At 46.6% G+C, this 18603-nt stretch overlaps 1 protein-coding gene across 1 annotated transcript in view; it reads left to right on the forward strand.

Moving 5' to 3' along the window:
• Window positions 1-18603, forward strand: part of LOC118369993 (bromodomain adjacent to zinc finger domain protein 2B-like) — a 95079-nt gene that overhangs the window by 8841 nt on the left and 67635 nt on the right. Inside the window, 1 exon segment of the mRNA XM_052488603.1 lies at window positions 3853-3896. The gene's annotated coding sequence lies outside the window, so the exon portion shown is untranslated.

An 18603-nucleotide genomic window follows, 5' to 3' on the forward strand; every position in this document is an offset into this window, starting at 1 on the left:
CTTCACTCCCTTCAAGTATGCACACATCTGCGCACACACACACACACACACACATCTCCCTCAGGGTTTGACAGGATTGGGCCTTTTATTGACTCCCTGATTGAGACAGGGGATTAATTTAATGGAAACTTTAGCCATCGAAACACAGTAATGCAGGAATCAAGACAGATGGACATCTCTCATCTTTCCCCCTGTGCTTTCTATTAGGTTGAATGTTAGCTTGTAGATGAACTTTGGTGATCATCTTGTATTTCAAACTATCTCTTGTATGGAATACCATGTTGAGGCTGAGCTAGGCTAACAGGGAGAGTACAGAGAGAGGATTTATTGCAGGGTATGATGTGTTGGTCGGTTTGTTGGTCGACCCAGAGCCGGCCGGGCAGGCGAGAGAGAGGGCGGCGGGTGGAAGAGGCGTGACAGCTGCGTTGGCGGCTGCTGTGAGTGACCTTCACGCGTCGTCTTGGTAGATTGTCAAGGCTGTTGGGATGACACTGAGCCATGGAGCTCTGCTCCGCCGGAGCAGCTGCGTCCTCTCATTCAGTCACTCAGACAGACAGTGGTGCACTCCTGGTACAAGTTGCCCATATGCACTTCTTTCTCTAAATCGTAACTGTAACCATTAAGGGGGGGGGGGTGCCAAGCTCACCTTAGATGTCTACTCCAGAGGCAACTTCATCCTAATTGTTATGGTTAATTTATGAAGCCAAGTATCAATTTTTATAGCCTGTATGACTGAAGTCCCACAGTCGTGAACGTGGGCTGTGTTCAGTCTGATGACACATAGTCACATCAACGTGTCTTAAAGGCTCAGTGCAGTCAACAGTTTTATATATATTTCTACACTATGCGGTTGGAATAATACTGTGAAATGGTGAAAATGATGATAATGCTGTTTAAAAATACATTTGAGCCTGTTTTGCTGTGATGGAGTTTTGGCCTTCCATGGTGACATCACCATTGCGGTAAATTAGTTAATAGACCAATAGGAAAGAGTTCCGAACCTCTCTGGACTCCCGAGTGGCTCAGTGGTCTAAGGCACTGCATCTTAGTGCAAGAGACATCACTACAGTCCCTGGTTCAGATCCAGGCTGTATCACATCTGGTTGTGATTGGGAGTCCTGTAGGGCGGTGCACGTTTGGCCAGGGTAGACCGTCATTGTAAATACAAATTTGTTCTTAATGAACTGACTTGCCTAGTTAAATAAAGAGAACCATTTTTTTACTTCAGTTTTCCACTTCCCACTCAGACCACTCCCATGAGAGTCCGAGCACAATTCTTGCTTGAGAAAGTGCTCTTTGCTAAGAAGCTCTTTTAGTTTCTTTTTGACCATTTTAATTGTTTTTAAATCACAGTAAGTTACTTAATTGTTACCCAGAAATGATTTGATATTGAGATAAAAACGATTGCATTGGACCTTTAAGCTGAGGCCAGAGGCAGGTCCGTCCAATTAGCTGGTGAATGATAGCCCCATAGGCTAAGTGGAGGGAGACGGAGAGAGGCTCCCCTCAGATTCATCATGATGCTACTGTAGGAATTGGCTCCCAGCCATATTGGGAGCAGCGGGGCTGAATCAGAAATGGCACACACATACAGTACCATCCCGCTCACACATACGCTCACACATACGGGTACACACGTGTGCGCACACACACACACACACACACACACACACACACACACACACACACACACACACACACACACACACACACACACTGTTTGTGTTACGTAATAACAGTCCCTCGAGGGTGTTTATGTTCGTTGCTTTTCAGCCAGTTCTTGTGCTTTACATTGTTTGGGATAACCCACTCCCCAGTAATGGGACTTTCTCCATCAGGTCTAGGAAGAAGGCATTTAATGGAATAGAACACACAGAGAGGCTCTTTTGAATAAGCTGAGAGAGAGGATCAGAATTGCACTTAGGCAAACGTTTCTACCGCACAGATTCTTCTCCCTCCCCTCTTCCTCGTCTTTCCACAGAACAGACACTCATCTCTCGCCACAGATTCCATTTTGTCAGCTTCCAGCTCCAGATCATGTAACGATAAAAGATACTGCCCCGCAGTTAAACAGTGCCGGTAAATCACACGCAAAAGAAAGCTGGGAGAAGCAGTATTTTTAAGCAGAGAGAGAGAGAAGGGGGAGAGAGACAGAGAGAGGGGTTCTTTGTGTTCTGTGTACTGACTTTGTGCGATGAAGAGATGAATCACTGCTATTTAAGGGATCGGTTTCCTGCAACTGATTGTGTGACGACTCAGTGGTGGATAGATTGTCAAGACTTGCCTGTTTTGTTCCCGAGGTTCCAGAAAAATGTCTGTGGCCAGTTCACAGTCAGTGCCTTCCTCTTTCATCCCTCCCTCCCTCCTTCCCTCCCTCCCTCCCTGGCCTGCTATTTCACAGATGAGCCGGGAGCAAAAGGAGTAAAAACACCTTTTTTAGCGTGTCTGTCACTGAATGGCACTTTATGACGGCCTCGCTAAGGTTTCTCCTCACTAAAGTTAAAGTCTACATTACTAGATTTAACGCGACGGTTCTCTACGCCAAAGGCACTATTCAATTCCAGGCCTCCGGGGCCACGTCACAGCTGTTGCCCTGGAGGCCTGGAATTGAAAAGCCGTGTTCTACGTGGACCTGTTGTTTTGTGCCTGCGGGCTTTACAGAATGTTTAGGCTTGCTATCGTTGTGTTGCTTATGACTGTGTTTGAGTAGAGCTCACGTAAAGAGCTTACTAAAGTGTTCTAGGCCCATTGTCTCAGCAAATAGCTAGCGCGGCCGTGGCATCAGCAGCTGATGTTGGGTCAGTGTGTATTTCAAATACCCAGGCAGGCGAAAACGGTGTGAAGTAGGGTAGCTTCAAATCTCGCCACTGTCATTACAGCACTCTTTGGCTGGGGGACTCATTTCAGCGTCGCGCCCTCTCTGAGGGAACATCCTTTAATCATGGCTCTAATAGGCCTTTATGAAGACTCTGCAGATGAATTCCCTCAGTCGGCTCGGGACACGGTGTGTTTACACCACGGAGATGTGTAATCAAGGTGGTGTGTGTGTGTGTGTGTGTGTGTGTGGAGGTTTCAGCCGTAATGGCGTGTGTGTGTGTGTTTCTGTGCCCCTGTGTCTGTCTGTGTGCTGTAGAGTTTTACCCAGTGTCAGGGTGAGTATGTGCACCAGAGTGACCAATGACCCCACTAGCGGTGCTGCAGTGAGAGAGACAGTGCCACGGCTGTGACACACAGTCCGGACTGTCACCATGTCCTTTCATACACACAGGCTGAGAAAGCTCCCTCTCTGCCTCTCCCGTCCTCTGTGCTCCAGGAAGACGGATACATCAGAGACAGTGTAGCACTGAGGGGCGTGAGAACACTGGGAAGGGCTGGTCCTCTCTCTTAGCAAGAACTGTCTTGTGTTTTGGGAAAATATCCTCCTCCCTCACACCAAAAGCCATAATGTCTGGCTTTCATTCTAACAGGTTTAGCAGGAAAAAATGTATGACTGTGTGTTGCGCGGTGTGTTTGTGTTCGCAGGCCTGCTGAGCCTGCGACAGAGAGAGAGTGTGTGTGTGTGTGTGTTAGATCTGCTCTGCTTATGCTCAGTGCCAGCTCCTAGCTGGGTCTCAAAACGTCATGTCCTTTTGTTTGGTTTGATCTGTCAGTTGACCACAACAGCGCGCAGAGCTTTGATATCGCTGTATGTTGGAAATGAATCAGGTATTCCCCCTCAGGGCCCAAACTGGTCGCCATTAGCGCTTAGATATTATTTTTCATGGAGAACAGATGAAATGAACGGTGTCACACAGAAGAGATATCAACGTATAAATGGATTAACCTGACTGTCGTCCTCTTTTTCTCTCTCAGGTGTTAGAGCAGTGATGTCACAGAGCTGAAGACATTTCCTATCAGTGAGTACGGACTCTTATCATCTTTCTATCATCTCTGAGCGACTGTCAACAACGTTGCTTTTTCTGTTGTTGGGCCCTGTGTGACATTCCCTAATAGTTGTTATGAGAGAAGCTTTTGAAATCATTTTTGCTCAACTTGTCATCAACAATATTTGTTTGGCGTAGAGGAGAGTTCGCAGGCTCCTTCGATTCCAGGCTTAATTAGATTTCATTCTTTCGACACGAGAGGATTTTCTCCCCCAATTAAATTTAACAAGGGCTCCTTGAAAAAGCAGTTGTTCTGATTACATTACAAATTCAGAGTTTCATTCAGTGAATCGTGCAATTAATTACATTTCTCTCCATTTTGATCAGAACATTTTTGTGGGGGAGGGAAACATGCGAATTAACCATCATCAGTGTTTGTGATCTGTTGCAGTAACATTATAATCTAAACAGTTATTACAGTATCTGTTGATGTAGCCTAACATTGAATTGAAATTGTTAGGCCTATCAGTTGGAGTCAAACTGAATCATGTTCCTCAACAATATAGTGGATTAAGTTGGTTGGGCGGTTAGCCGCTTCTCACCCTCTCTTCTGTGGCACATCTGTTGGGCTCTGCTTATCTCTCTCTCTGTCTCTCTCTGTCTTTCTCTCTCTGTCTTTCTCTCTCTCTCTCTCTGTCTTTCTCTCTCTCTCTCTCTCTCTCTCTCTGTCTCTCTCTCGCTTTCTCTCTCTCTCTGTCTGTCTGTCTGTCTGTCTGTCTGTCTCTCTCTCTCTGTCTGTGTCTCTCTCTCTCTCTCTCTCTCTCTCTGTCGGTGTCTCTCTCCCTCTCTCTCTCTCTCTCTCTCTCTGTCTGTGTGTCTCTCTCTCTCTCTCTCTCTCTGTCGGTGTCTCTCTCCCTCTCTCTCTCTCTCTCTGTCTGTGTGTCTCTCTCCCTCTCTCTCTCTCTCTCTCTCTCTCTCTCTGTCTCTCTCTCTCTCTCTCTCTCTCTCTCTCTCTCTCTCTCTCTCTCTCTCTCTCTCTCTCTCTCTCTCTCTCTCTCTCTCTCTCTCTCTCTCTGTCTCTCTCTCTCTCTCTGTCTGTGTCTCTATTACCACTAGCTCTACTCCCTCAAGGTTTCACCAAGCAGACAAAGGTGACGGTTTTAGCCCGCAGACAATGACTTGCACTTTTCTCCCTTTCTCACTTTATGGCTTTGTGCTGATGAGTGTGTCACCAGATCTAATCTCACACTTTAGAAATCAGCTTTATCTCTTATGCAGCTCAGCTCAGCTGGGGTGAGCGTACCATTGAGAGTTAGGTGTGTTTATGTATTTTGAGGTTGGCCTATTCAGCAGATAAAAGCAAATCTAAGGGGAACGGTTCTCCTCCTAAATGTGCTTTTCAAGGGGATGTTTGCTTGACGTACAATACACTTGATTTGAGAATCACCTGCACTGCAAATGGTAAGTTACACATTCTGATCCGGTGCTGGGCCTTTACCTATGACACATCATGTAACTTATCATTGATAGCTGTATGCTATCAGTCATGATATTGACGGCTCCATTTGAAATTGATTTCCTGGAAATGCCGGGCTGGAGAACGGGTGGAAGGCAAACCCCTCTGGTGGCTGTGCTGATTTGCTCACTGTTGAACACTGCAGTGAAATGTCCACCTATCAGTCTCGAGTGATCGTACATTATTTCTGTCTGTTTATTCTTCCATTAGTCCATAGAAAACAGGCAGAACCTTGGCAAACATTGACGCCATCCAAACAGCCACAGTACAGAGCAGTTATCCACCATTAGTTCCTTGTGAGAGGAGGGTAGGAACAGGGAGAGTGGTGCTTAAATACCCAGAGGGAATTACAAATGTTGAGCGAGAGTTGTATAGTATTGTTTAGGGAGTTTACAAAGGGATGGCAAAGTACACGTTGTGTGTGTGTACAAGCCTGTGTGGCGGTCGGTGCCGTTTTAAGATGATGGAGGATGCTACATTTTTTTAAAGGAACATGGCCTTATTTCTATTGCGGCATATTGGATGACTTTCAAGCATATTCCATTCACCCAGCTCAACGTAACCAACGTAACCAATAAGTTGAGGCTACTACATGATGCTACATTTTTCCCTGTACCCGTCATGAGTGAACGTTTACAGCGTAGGTACACAGGTCGAGGGAATTGTGAGTAATCAAGGTGACAGGCAGTGACACATTTAATACCACCTTGCACACTGCATATAGCTGATCTAGAGTGTAATCATTAGTCCAACAGTTGCAAATGAGAGTTGTAGCGTTAGTAAACTCTGCTACAATCAGCAGCAAGTCAGCAGCAAGCAGTTTAGCAGTTACATTGGCGGGCCGTGGTGGCAATAAATTAATAAAACCAAAAGCTTACTTTGACTTGGAAGAGTTCCAGTGTTGGATAGCCCTAGCCAGCTAGCTAACATAACATCCCTCTCTGTTTGAGCCGGGTGTTTGAGTAGTCTAAACTAGCTAGCTGCATTCGATGCTAGCTAAGTCAGTGAATGTGAAAAAATATATACTATGAAATATAGCTAGCTCTCTATCTCTCTCTCTCTCTCTCTCTCTCTCTCTCTTGCTTCTCCTTCATTTTGGAAGAAATTAATATATTCAAAACTGTCTTTCTCTCTTTCTCTCTTTCTCGCTACATGTTATGCAATGCAGTGTTAGCTAGCTGTAGCTTATGGTTTCAGTACTAGATTCATTATCTGATCCCTTGATTGGGTAGACAGCATGTTGCATGGTGCAAGTGTGCTGATAGGTAGTTGTCATAATTACTGTGTAAGTCTATGGAAGGGGGGTGAGATCCATGTGCCAGGTTTAGTATTGAAGTCAATGTACCCAGAGGAGGATGGAAGCTAGCTGTCCTCCAGCTACACCATGGTGCTACCCTACAGAGTGCTGTTGAGGCTACTATAGACCTTCATTGCAAACAGTGTGGTTTCATCAATTATTTGGTGACGTGAATATATTTACTATAGTTTTATCTAAAAAGGAAAACCTTGTTTAAGGTTTCACTTTTTATTTGTATGAAATTCACTGAGGAGGATGGTCCTCCCTTCCTCCTCTGAGGAGCCTCCACTGAGGCCTGTGTATGTGTACACATGTATGCGAGGGTGTGAAAAGGACACATGTTAAGAATAGATTGTTTTTCTTTGTTATGTGTTTGGCATTCTCTTTTTGTTTTGCCACCCATGATCGGTAGAGAGAGGTGCTGAGAAGTGTGTTTGTGTGTGTGTGTGTGTGTGTGTGTGTGTGTGTGTGTGTGTGTGTGTGTGTGTGTGTGTGTGTGTGTGTGTGTGTGTGTGTGTGTGTGTGTGTGTGTGTGTGTGTGTGTGTGAGCACAGTGTATGTGTGTGTGTGTGCAGTGTGTGTGTATGTGTGTGTGAGCACAGCGTGTGTGTGTATGTGTGTGTGAGCACAGCGTGTGTGTGAGAGAGAGAGAAAGGTGAGAAGTCAGCCTTAATAACTGGCGGATGTTCCTGAACACACTTCCCTCCTTTCCTTCCCTTAGATGTGCAGTGTGTTCTCAGTATAGCCAGTGGCCTGACAGATTGCTGGGTCTATGGTAGAAGATGGTAGCACTAAGTACTAGAGCTCAGTAGTACTGGGCTGAAAGGAAGGAGGGAGAGAGAGGAGGAAAGAGAAAGAGATGAGGGTGAAAGAGAGAGCGAGAGACCGTGGGAGAGAGAGAAGACTGCTTTATGTCTTTTATTTGTAATGCTTTGTGCTATGTAAAACGTCAGATGATTTTAGTTAATTTGTGTGGTTGTATTTTGTCTTTTAAGTTAGTTGGGTTTGGTTTCACTCTTTAGACTGTGTGGTGAGTGTGAGTGTGTGAGTGAGAGAGAGGTAATGCATGAAGGCTATCTGTACTTAAGCCAAGGTGCTGTGTGGAGGAGCAGTAATGCCTACACATCCCCATCTGCTTTATCCAGCTTGGAATGCAATGCCTTTTAATGACAAATACGAATCACAGAGAGGTGTCGAGAGAGGGAGGAGAGAGAGGGAGAGGGGGAGGGGGAGGGGGAAGGAGAGAGGGAGAGGGGGAAGGAGAGAGGGAGGAGGGAGAGGGAAGGAGGGGGGAAGGAGAGAGAGGGAAGGAGGAGGGAGGAGTGAGATGGAGAGGGGGAAGGAGAGGGTGAGGGGAGGAGGGAGAGAGGGAGGAGGAGAGGGAGAGGGGGAAGGAGAGAGGGAGGAGTGAGATGGAGAGGGGGAAGGAGAGGGTGAGGAGGAGGAGGGAGGTGGGAGGAGGAGAGGGAGGGGGGAGAGAGGGAGGAGTGAGATGGAGAGGGGGAAGGAGAAGGTGAGGGGGAAGGTGAGAGGGAGGAGGGAGGGGGAGGAGGAGAGGGAGAGGGGAAGGAGAGAGGGAGAAGTGAGAGAGGGGGAAGGAGAGGGAGAGGGGGAAGGAGAGAGGGAGGAGGAGAGGGAGAGGGGGAAGGAGAGAGGAGAAGGGAGAGGGAAGGAGGGGGGAGGAGAGAGGGAGGAGGGGGAGGAGGGAGTGGGGGAAGGAGAGAGGGAGGAATGAGCGGGAGAGGGGAAGGAGAGGGAGAGTGGGAAGTAGAATGAGAGAGAGGGGGAAGGAGAGAGGGAGGAGAGAGGGACGAGGGAGAGTGGGAAGGAGGGAGAGGGGGGAGGAGAGGGAGGAGTGAGAGGGAGAGAGGGACGAGGGAAGGAGAGAGGGAGGGAGAGAGGGACGAGGGAGAGGGAAGGAGAGGGGGGAGGAGAGAGGGAAAACATCTCGAAGGTCAGGAGCAGCGGGCGGCCGTAGGGGAGAGACACGTGAGGCTGAGATTGTCTTGCGTCAGCCCCACAGCACTCTGTGTGTGTGTGTGTGTGTGTGTGTGTATGTGTGTGTGTGTGTCAGTGTGTTTGTAATGTGTGTCTCATCTCCTGTTGGGCCAGCATTTCCATTCCAGTCCCACTGTGTACAGCAGGACAGCTAAGCAGTATTTCCATTCCTAGTATGTAGTCCTGCTAAAGCAGGATTGTATACGACCGGGTGTTACTACACTGTACTGCAGGGATCATCAACTCGATTCAGCCGTGATCTGTTTGTTTTTTCTTGAGCGGGGGGGTCGGAACATAATTACAAATCATTTGTAGACTGCAAATTGAATCCTAAACGGATATAATATTTTACTAAAACATAACCTTTTCAAACCTTGCTTAAGTTTGCATACAGTCACACCATACACCCTTCCCCACTGTCCACTATTCTGCATGGAAATACTTGGGAACAGATTTCTTAAATGAAAATCACTGATTTTATGGTGTTTCTACAGTATTTTATTTCCAACAATGAAAAATGAAATGAAAATAAAACCATTTTGTTTTCTCAGAAAGCTTGGGGAGCAAAGTAAAACCAACCGGCCCGCGGCTGCCAGTTAGGGAACCCTGCTGTACTATGTTATCCATGCCTGTGGTCGACTAAAAGACAGTTAAACCAGGGAAATACCAAGGCTGTGCCACTACTTCACTTCCTCTTTTTAAACCATAAGGGCAGAGATGGTATGCACATGTGCATGAATGTTTCTGTGTCTGTGTGTGTGTCTGTGTGTATGCGTGTGTGTGTGTCGTGTTGATAGAGGGTTAGGGATCGCACGGCTGTTGACAATGAGAGCATTAGGGAGTTCAATTGAAACAGTGTTGTTGGAGGAGCACACACACTGTGAGGCCTATATATTTTGTTACGAGCCTTTTGTCACAGCAAAGGGGAAACGGAGTGCATTTACTTCAGCCTGATGGAGAGTGGATCTAAGACAGTGTCGACAAGCAGCCTAAAGCATTCTGACACAGCCAGGGTGTTCACAGATCCACTGAAGTGCTACTGTCTGCTAGAACCGCCATCTCTGTCTTTTTCATGTCTGTTACTGGAGCTTTTAGAAGTGTACTAAGTTAAATACATTCATTTCACTCACACCATACACCCCCCATCCAACACACACTCACACCATACACCCCCCCATCCAACACAAACTCACACCATACACCCCCCTGTCCAACACTCACTCACATCATACACCCCACACACTCACCATACCCACACCCACCATACACCCCCCATCCAACACACACACACCATACACCCCCCGTCCCACACATACTCACACCATACACCCCCATCCAACACACACTCACACCATACACCCCCATCCAACACATACTCACCATATACCCCATTCACACCCCCCCCATCCAACACATACTCACACCATACACAACACATACTCACCCATACCCCTCCATCCAACACATACTCACACCATACACCCCCATCCAACACATACTCACACCATACACCCCCATCCAACACATACTCACACCATACACCCCCATCCAACACACACTCACACCATATACCCCCATTCAACACACACTCACACCATATACCCCCATCCAACACATACTCACACCATACACCCCCATCCAACACATACTCACACCATACCCCTCCATCCAACACCTACTCACACCATACACCCTCATCCAACACCTACTCACACCATACACCCCCATCCAACACATACTCACACCATACACCCCCATCCAACACATACTCACACCATACACCCCCATCCAACACATACTCACACCATACACCCCCATCCAACACATACTCACACCATACACCCCCATCCAACACACACTCACACCATATACCCCCATCCAACACATACTCACAACTTACACCCCCATCCAAAACACTCACACCATATACCCCCATCCAACACACACTCACACCATATACCCCCGTCCAACACCTACTCACACCATACCCCCCCGTCCAACACACACTAGTAGCAGTAATAGGTACTTTACTACACTACTGCCACGTCCTCTTTAAATCTCTCCAACGTTGTGTCTCACTAAATAAGACTTAAGCCCGGGTACTAATTCCCCTTCCCAAACAGTCCCCGTCAGTCACACCCCAGTGAAGGGCAAGCACACAGGACCATGCTGTTCTTTTAAAGGCCCTGGTCCCCAACGCCATGAATCAGGGCTTTCACACCGGGACAGCAACCGGGAGGGCGCTCCAATCTGCTGAGTGACTGGCTGCCAGTAGAGCCACTCAGCCCATCCGGATTGAGATGGACTATTTCGAATGGAGGGCCTAGACAAACAGGGCTAGAATCTGAAGGCTTTAGGGTTTTGGGATTTTTACTGTGTCACGAGGAGTGTGTGTATTAGAGGTCAACCGATTATGATTTTTCAACGTAGATGCCGATTATTGGAGGACCAAAAAAAACCGATGCCGATTAATCGGCCGATTGTTTACAAATGTATTTGTAATAATGACAATTACAACAATACTGAATGCACACTTATTTTAACTTAATATAATACATCAATAAAATCAATTTAGCCTTAAGTAAATAATGAAACATGTTCAATTTGCTTTAAATAATGCAAAAACAAAGTGTTGGAGAAGAAAGTAAAAGTGCAATATGTGCTATGTAAGAAAGCTAACGTTTAAGTTTAAGTTCCTTGCTCTGAACATGAGAACATATGAAAGCTGGTGGTTCCGTTTAACATGTGTCTTCAATATTCCCAGGTAAGAAGTTTTAGGTTGTAGTTATTATAGGAATTATAGGACTATTTTCCTCTATACCATTTGTATTTCATTAACCTTTGACTATTAGATGTTCTTATAGGCACTTTAGTATTGCCAGTGTAACAGTATAGCTTCCGTCCCTCTCCTCGCTCCTCCCTGGGCTCGAACCAGCAACACAACGACAACAGCCACCATGCAAGGGGAACAACTACTAGAACGAGTGACGTTTGAAACACTATTAGCGCGCTCTAACTAGCGAACCATTTCACTTCGGTTACACCAGCCTCATCTCGGGAGTTGATAGGCTTGAAGTCCTAAACAGCGCAATGCTTTACGCACAACGAAGAGCTGCTGGAAAAAGGCACGAAAGTGCTGTTTGAATGAATTTTTACGCGTCTGCTTCTGCCTACCATCGCTCAGTCAGATACTTAGATACTTGTATGCTCAATCAGGTTATATGCAACGCAGGACACGCTGGATAATATCTAGTAATATCATCAACCATGTGTAGTTAACTAGTTATCTAGTGATTATGATTGATTGTTTTTTATAAGATAATTTTAATGCGAGCTAGCAACTTACCTTGGCTTACTGCATTCGCGTAACAGGCAGTCTTCTTGTGGAGTGCAACGAGAGAGAGGCAGGTCGTTATTGCGTTGGACTAGTTAACTGTAAGGTTGCAAGATTGGATCTCCCGAGCTGACAAGGTGAAAATCTGTCGTTCTGCCCCTGAACAAGGCAGTTAACCCACCGTTCCTAGGCCGTCATTGAAACTAATAATGTGTTCTAACTGACTTGCCTAGTTAAATAAAGGCACAAAAAAAGAAAAATATATATTTTTGCAAATCGGCGCCCCAAAAATACCGATTTCCGATTGTTATGAAAACTTGAAATCGGCCCTAATTAATCGGCCATTCCGATTAATCGGTCGACCTCTAGTGTGTATGCGTGCTTTTGTGTGGAGATGGCGATGTTTGGTTAACCAGGCTGTGTGTGTGTGTGTGTCTGAGGATGTCAGGCAGGCCCCTCCCTGGAGGATTGACCCAGAGGGGGTTAGCTAGGGGCTAGAGGGGTAAAGAGATGTCCCTCAGAAACACCACTAAATGGATCCCACTGTATACCGTTAACCCCTTGCAGCCATCTGGCAGCGCATTATAGGAGAGGTGCTGCTGTCCAAAACCACTCTGGTTTATTAGTCTCTCTCTCTGCTGGTTACACATGACTGAAGGAATGGCCTACCCAGATTTTACCTGCTACCCTTTCTTTCTTTCTTTCTTTCTTTCTTTCTTTCTTTCTTTCTTTCTTTCTTTCTTTCTTTCTTTCTTTCTTTCTTTCTTTCTTTCTTTCTTTCTTTCTTTCTTTCTTTCTTTCTTTCTTTCTTTCTTTCTTTCTTTCTTTCTTTCTTTCTTTCTTTCTTTCTTTCTTTCTTTCTTTGAGACCTTATGCAGGTGTAATTATGTTGTGGAGGGGGGGTGTTGATGCTGTTGGGGGTCCATGCTGAGGGAATTGGAGTTGTATGGAGTCCCTGCAGGGGCCAGAAAAGCCCACTTGCGGCGCCAGGAACCCCGCGCCATTGGCTCCCAGGGAGAGATCATTACTGTATTTGTGTAGTCACACTCCTCACTGAGAGAGAGAGAGAGAGAGAGTCACACAGAGCACTGGAGAAACTGTGAAGAGCCCGAGCCTCAGGGAAGTCATTACGGCTCCATCTCAGAGCTGGGAGAGGGAGAGGAGGCTCCCCCCGGCTGCTCTGGGGCATTGCACATAAATAAGAAAGTAAAGAAAGGAATGGAATCGATGATGAGACTGAATCAGGCTGTTTTGCCTAGTGAGTGAAAGGTTAGGCAGGGCGTGTGTGTGTGTGTGTGCTCAGATGTCTGGTCTGGTCTGGTCTGGTGTGCAGATGGCCAGGCAGGAACCCACTGAATGGGCCGCGCGTTTCATTTGGTAGTTAGAGCCCCAGCTGCCTTTCTCTCTTTCATCCCTGAGAGAGACAGAGAAGGAAAGAGACGGAGAGAGAGAAAAGGGGAATATTTTTCTATTTTCTCTCAGGACGAGCCATGCACACACACACACACACACACACACACACACACACACACACACACACACACACACACACACACACACACACACACACACACACACACACACACACACACACACACACACACACGACAGGCTCTCACTCTCAGCAGCGCGAGGGGATGAAATGTCTCTTAACCAAGCCGCGTGCCCTCGAGCTACGGTAATTGCAGGTGAAATTCAGCTTCCTCTTTAAAATGCCATCTCTCTCTCTCCCCCTCCCTGCCACTGGGTCTCTCTCAGAAGTGTGTGAATCCCTCAGTCCCTGATGCGTCGCCAACCCCTGAGACACTCCCACAATGCACAGCGGAGATGGTTGCCCAGTGATATCAGTAGTGCTGAGGGGGAGGGGGGCTGCTGCTGCTGCTGTTTAGGAGAGGAACGGCACAGAGAGTGTGTGTGTGTGTGTGTGTGTGTGTGTGTGTGTGTGTGTGTGTGTGTGTGTGTGTGTGTGTGTGTGTGTGTGTGTGTGTGTGTGTGTGTGTGTGTGTGTAATCTTAGAGGGTGTGTGTGTGAAAGAGAGAGTGTTTGTGCGTGTATGTGCAATATTCTTAGAACGTGTGTGTGTGTGCGCGCGTGTGTACACCGTCAGCAGAGCTCGACTTAGAGGTGACACCAAGGTGAACGCGGCGTGTGGAATGCTCTCTCGACTCGGCAGGCAGCAAATGGCTTGGTGGCAGATGGAGTCTTTGTCAGGGAAGAAAAATGGCAGCCCCGGAACGTCAGAGAACCATCCCCCTCCTGACCCCCTCCCTCCTCCCTGCCTTTACACACACACGCACGCAGGCAGGCACACGCGCACACATACACGCAGGCAGGCAGGCACACGCGCACACACACACACACGCAGGCAGGCACACGCGCACACACACACCTCATCATATCCCTCAGTGTTTCTCTCTCAGCTGACGGGCGGTGACCTTCCTCCTCTAGGGTTCCCTCGCTGTTTGATCAATTATCCCTCTCCCATTGTTTACCAGGAGGCAAGAGAGGCCTTAAAATGGCCACTGTCAGGTGGAAGGATAGATTTCCCAGACAGGGAGGGAGGCAGGCAGGGAGGGAAAGAGACACCAGTGCTGTGAAGAAGCACGGCTGGAGGCTGGGGAGGAGGAGAGAGGAGGGAGGAGCAGTTAGCCGGTTGTAGCCCTCTATACAGCAGCCATGATTACATGATTACATGACATTAGCTATGAGTGAAGCCTACAGTCTGATACTGGTGGGTTTGATGTATGTTTATGAGCAAATGTCAGGTGATTGTTAGCGAGGGGTTAGGAGACTGTCGAAATGTCTGGATTATCTGTTATACTTGTCATCACAATTATATTTTCAGCATTTGTTTATCACACAATTCCTGGTAAAAAGCTGTTCCTAGCAGCATCTTTGAGTCGGAAACGAGTATTGACGCTACCCCGCAGTCCCTTCACGGCGGATGTAAAACCATTCGAAACAAAATGTTCTAAACGTTCCACCCACCGTGGTTTTATCCGCTGACCCTCTGCCGCTGACGGACACGTCCAGAATGCCATAAACACCTCCGTATTTTCAGCATCGAAGGAGAAGTGGAGAGTGAGGAAAAACGAGGAGGGATAACGGGGGAAAGGTCAGGAGGCAAAGAGAGAGGAGAAAAAAACGGGGTGAACAAATGATGCACTAAGCGAAAGACACGCAGAGGTCCCGGTAGTTTAATATGTATGTGTTGCAGGTTTGATGGCTGCTTTCATTAGGGCCGCTCATTGTTATGCATAGATTGTTCTCCTGCAGCAAAATGAATATTGCATTCACACGGGCTCCCACCAAGGCGGCTTCCAGGGAAACAATCTTTTGGATTGCAAGAAGCCTTGGGAAGAATTCTTCTTCTTATTTTTAAATGTAGGATGGGAAAAGGGTGTTTGATGCAGCCTACCAGGTCCTAATTAAAACGATTTATAGCGTTGTCAGTCACTGTTGCTGACTTGTTGGTTTTTACGCAGACAATGCGGGTTGGATACTCAAGTTAATTTAGGCACGTGGGTGTACTTGTGTGTGAAACAAGAAAAGAGAGAGATGGACAGATTTAATAAATAAATCATCATTTTTTTCTAATCCTCAGACTTGACTATGTTTCAACAGGAATTCCTAGCCTTAGTGGGACACGGGGGAAGGGCTCTGTGAGAAATATTAATAGCTATGGTGGGCGGCAAGGGGATCATAGGCTCTATATTTTTTCCATATGTTTTGTAAGAAAACAGTACAGATGGACGATGTCCTGATCTGGAGTTTTTCAGTCCCAAACAGACTATTCCTTCTCCATCCCACTAGTCTGAGCCACTCTGTCCAGGCCGCAGACGCGTTACACTCAGGCTATAGTGATATGATGATATGATCAAGTATGAATGACTGACCTTCACCGAATTACCTCTCCGGGATGTTGGAAAATAGAAAAGATTTCAATATTAGAAAGAAGAACCCAGCTACATGGAAGCACATTTGCTGTTGAAGCAGTCAATTCAATCTCAGAAGGAAAATGTAATTATTATTGATGAATGTATAGATTAGGCTGTAGTAATAGATTATGCCCAGGGTGTATAGCGTTTAGCCTATAGATAGCACGGTTCAGTAGCTCAACGGCGCAATGGAGACACAGTGAGTGAAATGCAGCTCCCACTGTGTTCATCTGAAGGACACAGAGGAGGAACCAGCGAGGACTGGAGTGGTCTAGATTGACAGTTGTAAAGGAGGATTTTAAGAATTGCCACCCTCTGCCCTTGATGTGACGGTGATAAGTACCTGTGCCAAGGCTGAAAAAATACACACACACACACACACACACACACACACACACACACACACACACACACACACACACACACACACCACACAGCAGTAAGTGCGGTACAGTGCGGAGGGAACACTTTAATTTACAGTGCCTCAAGCAAATAATATGCTGTTGACTGTTTTCTTCTGGAATATCACACTTACTGAGTAATCAATAGGTGCTGTCAGTACTCTTTATTACACTTGTATTATGCTGTGTGTGTGTGTGTGTGTGTGTGTGTGTGTGTGTGTGTGTTTGGGGTTGGGGTGGGCAAGCCACTGCATATTTGTCCCAAGGAGTAGAGGAGAGGCTGTCCTAAGAGTGTTAACCACAGCGGCTTCATCATCCCTTCAACGGCCACGTTTAGAGAGGGTTAATGTATCTCGCTGTGTTGGAGGTGAGATTGTCCTGTGATGTCTGACATCCGTCTCGCCCTGTCACAGGCCCTGCTGCACACACACACACGCACACGCACGCACAACAACCAGCTACACAACACCAGTGTTGCTGCACGCACATGCACACGCACGCACGCCACCAGTGCATACACACAACACGCACACACACACGCACACACACACACACACACACACACACACACACACACAGCTTCACCAGTAACCACCAGTGCTGTTACACACACACACCCACACATACGCACCACACTTCAGAGGACGTTCACTTAACAACCAGCTTCACCAGTAACCACCAGTGCTGCTGCTGTTAGGAGGAGACAGACACTAAACAACCAGCTTCACCAGTAACCACCAGTGTTGCTGCTGTTAGGAGGAGACAGACACTAAACAACCAGCTTCACCAGTAACCACCAGTGTTGCTGCTGTTAGGAGGAGACAGACACTAAACAACCAGCTTCACCAGTAACCACCAGTGCTGCTGCTGTTAGGAGACAGACACTAAACAACCAGCTTCACCAGTAACCACCAGTGTTGCTGCTGTTAGGAGGAGACAGACACTAAACAACCAGCTTCACCAGTAACCACCAGTGTTGCTGCTGTTAGGAGGAGACAGACACTAAACAACCAGCTTCACCAGTAACCACCAGTGCTGCTGCTGTTAGGAGGAGACAGACACTAAACAACCAGCTTCACCAGTAACCACCAGTGCTGCTGCTGTTAGGAGGAGACAGACACTAAACAACCAGCTTCACCAGTAACCACCAGTGCTGCTACTGTTAGGAGGAGACAGACACTAAACAACCAGCTTCACCAGTAACCACCAGTGTTGCTACTGTTAGGAGGAGAGAGACACTTAACAACCAGCTTCACCAGTAACCACCAGTGCTGCTGCTGTTAGGAGGAGACAGACACTTAACAACCAGCTTCACCAGTAACCACCAGTGTTGCTGCTGTTAGGAGGAGACAGACACTTAACAACCAGCTTCACCAGTAACCACCAGTGCTGCTGCTGTTAGGAGGAGACAGACACTTAACAACCAGCTTCACCAGTAACCACCAGAGCTGCTGCTGTTAGGAGGAGACAGACACTAAACAAGGCCTTTATTGTACTGCCTGAGATGCACTGTACCCACTTCTCAACTACAGTATAGCCTAAAGAAAGGAACGTGTAACTAAATAACCTTGAAGTTATGAAGATGATGACGTTTATTATGACTATCATGATGGTGACAATGATTATGCTGATTTTAGTGATGGTATATTATGCGGATTTTAGTGATGGTATATTATGCTGATTTTAGTGATGGTATATTATGCTGATTTTAGTGATGGTATACAATGCTGATTTTAGTGATGGTATACAATGCTGATTTTAGTGATGGTATACAATGCTGATTTTAGTGATGGTATACAATGCTGATTTTAGTGATGGTATACAATGCTGATTTTAGTGATGGTATACAATGCTGATTTTAGTGATGGTATACAATGCTGATTTTAGTGATGGTATACAATGCTGATTTTAGTGATGGTATACAATGCTGATTTTAGTGATGGTATATTATGCTGATTTTAGTGAAGGTATATTATGCTGATTTTAGTGATGGTATATTATGCTGATTTTTAGTGATGGTATATTATGCTGATTTGAGTGATGGGATATTATGCTGATTTGAGTGATTGTAATCATGATTATTTTTGGTAGGTCTCTTACTAGTATAATTATCTTGTTTTCTGGGAAATCAGGGTGCAGATTTCAACTAGCCACAGAGTGCCTTTTTAGATGTAGTTATCTATTGTCTGTCGGTGGCTGTGTGTTTGTCTGGTGTTCTGTGGTAACAGATGTACGATGTGCGAGGCAGATTTACAG

Source organism: Oncorhynchus keta, chromosome 30 (genome assembly GCF_023373465.1).
Source record: "Oncorhynchus keta strain PuntledgeMale-10-30-2019 chromosome 30, Oket_V2, whole genome shotgun sequence".
In the NCBI taxonomy this organism is placed as follows: Eukaryota; Metazoa; Chordata; class Actinopteri; order Salmoniformes; family Salmonidae; genus Oncorhynchus; species Oncorhynchus keta.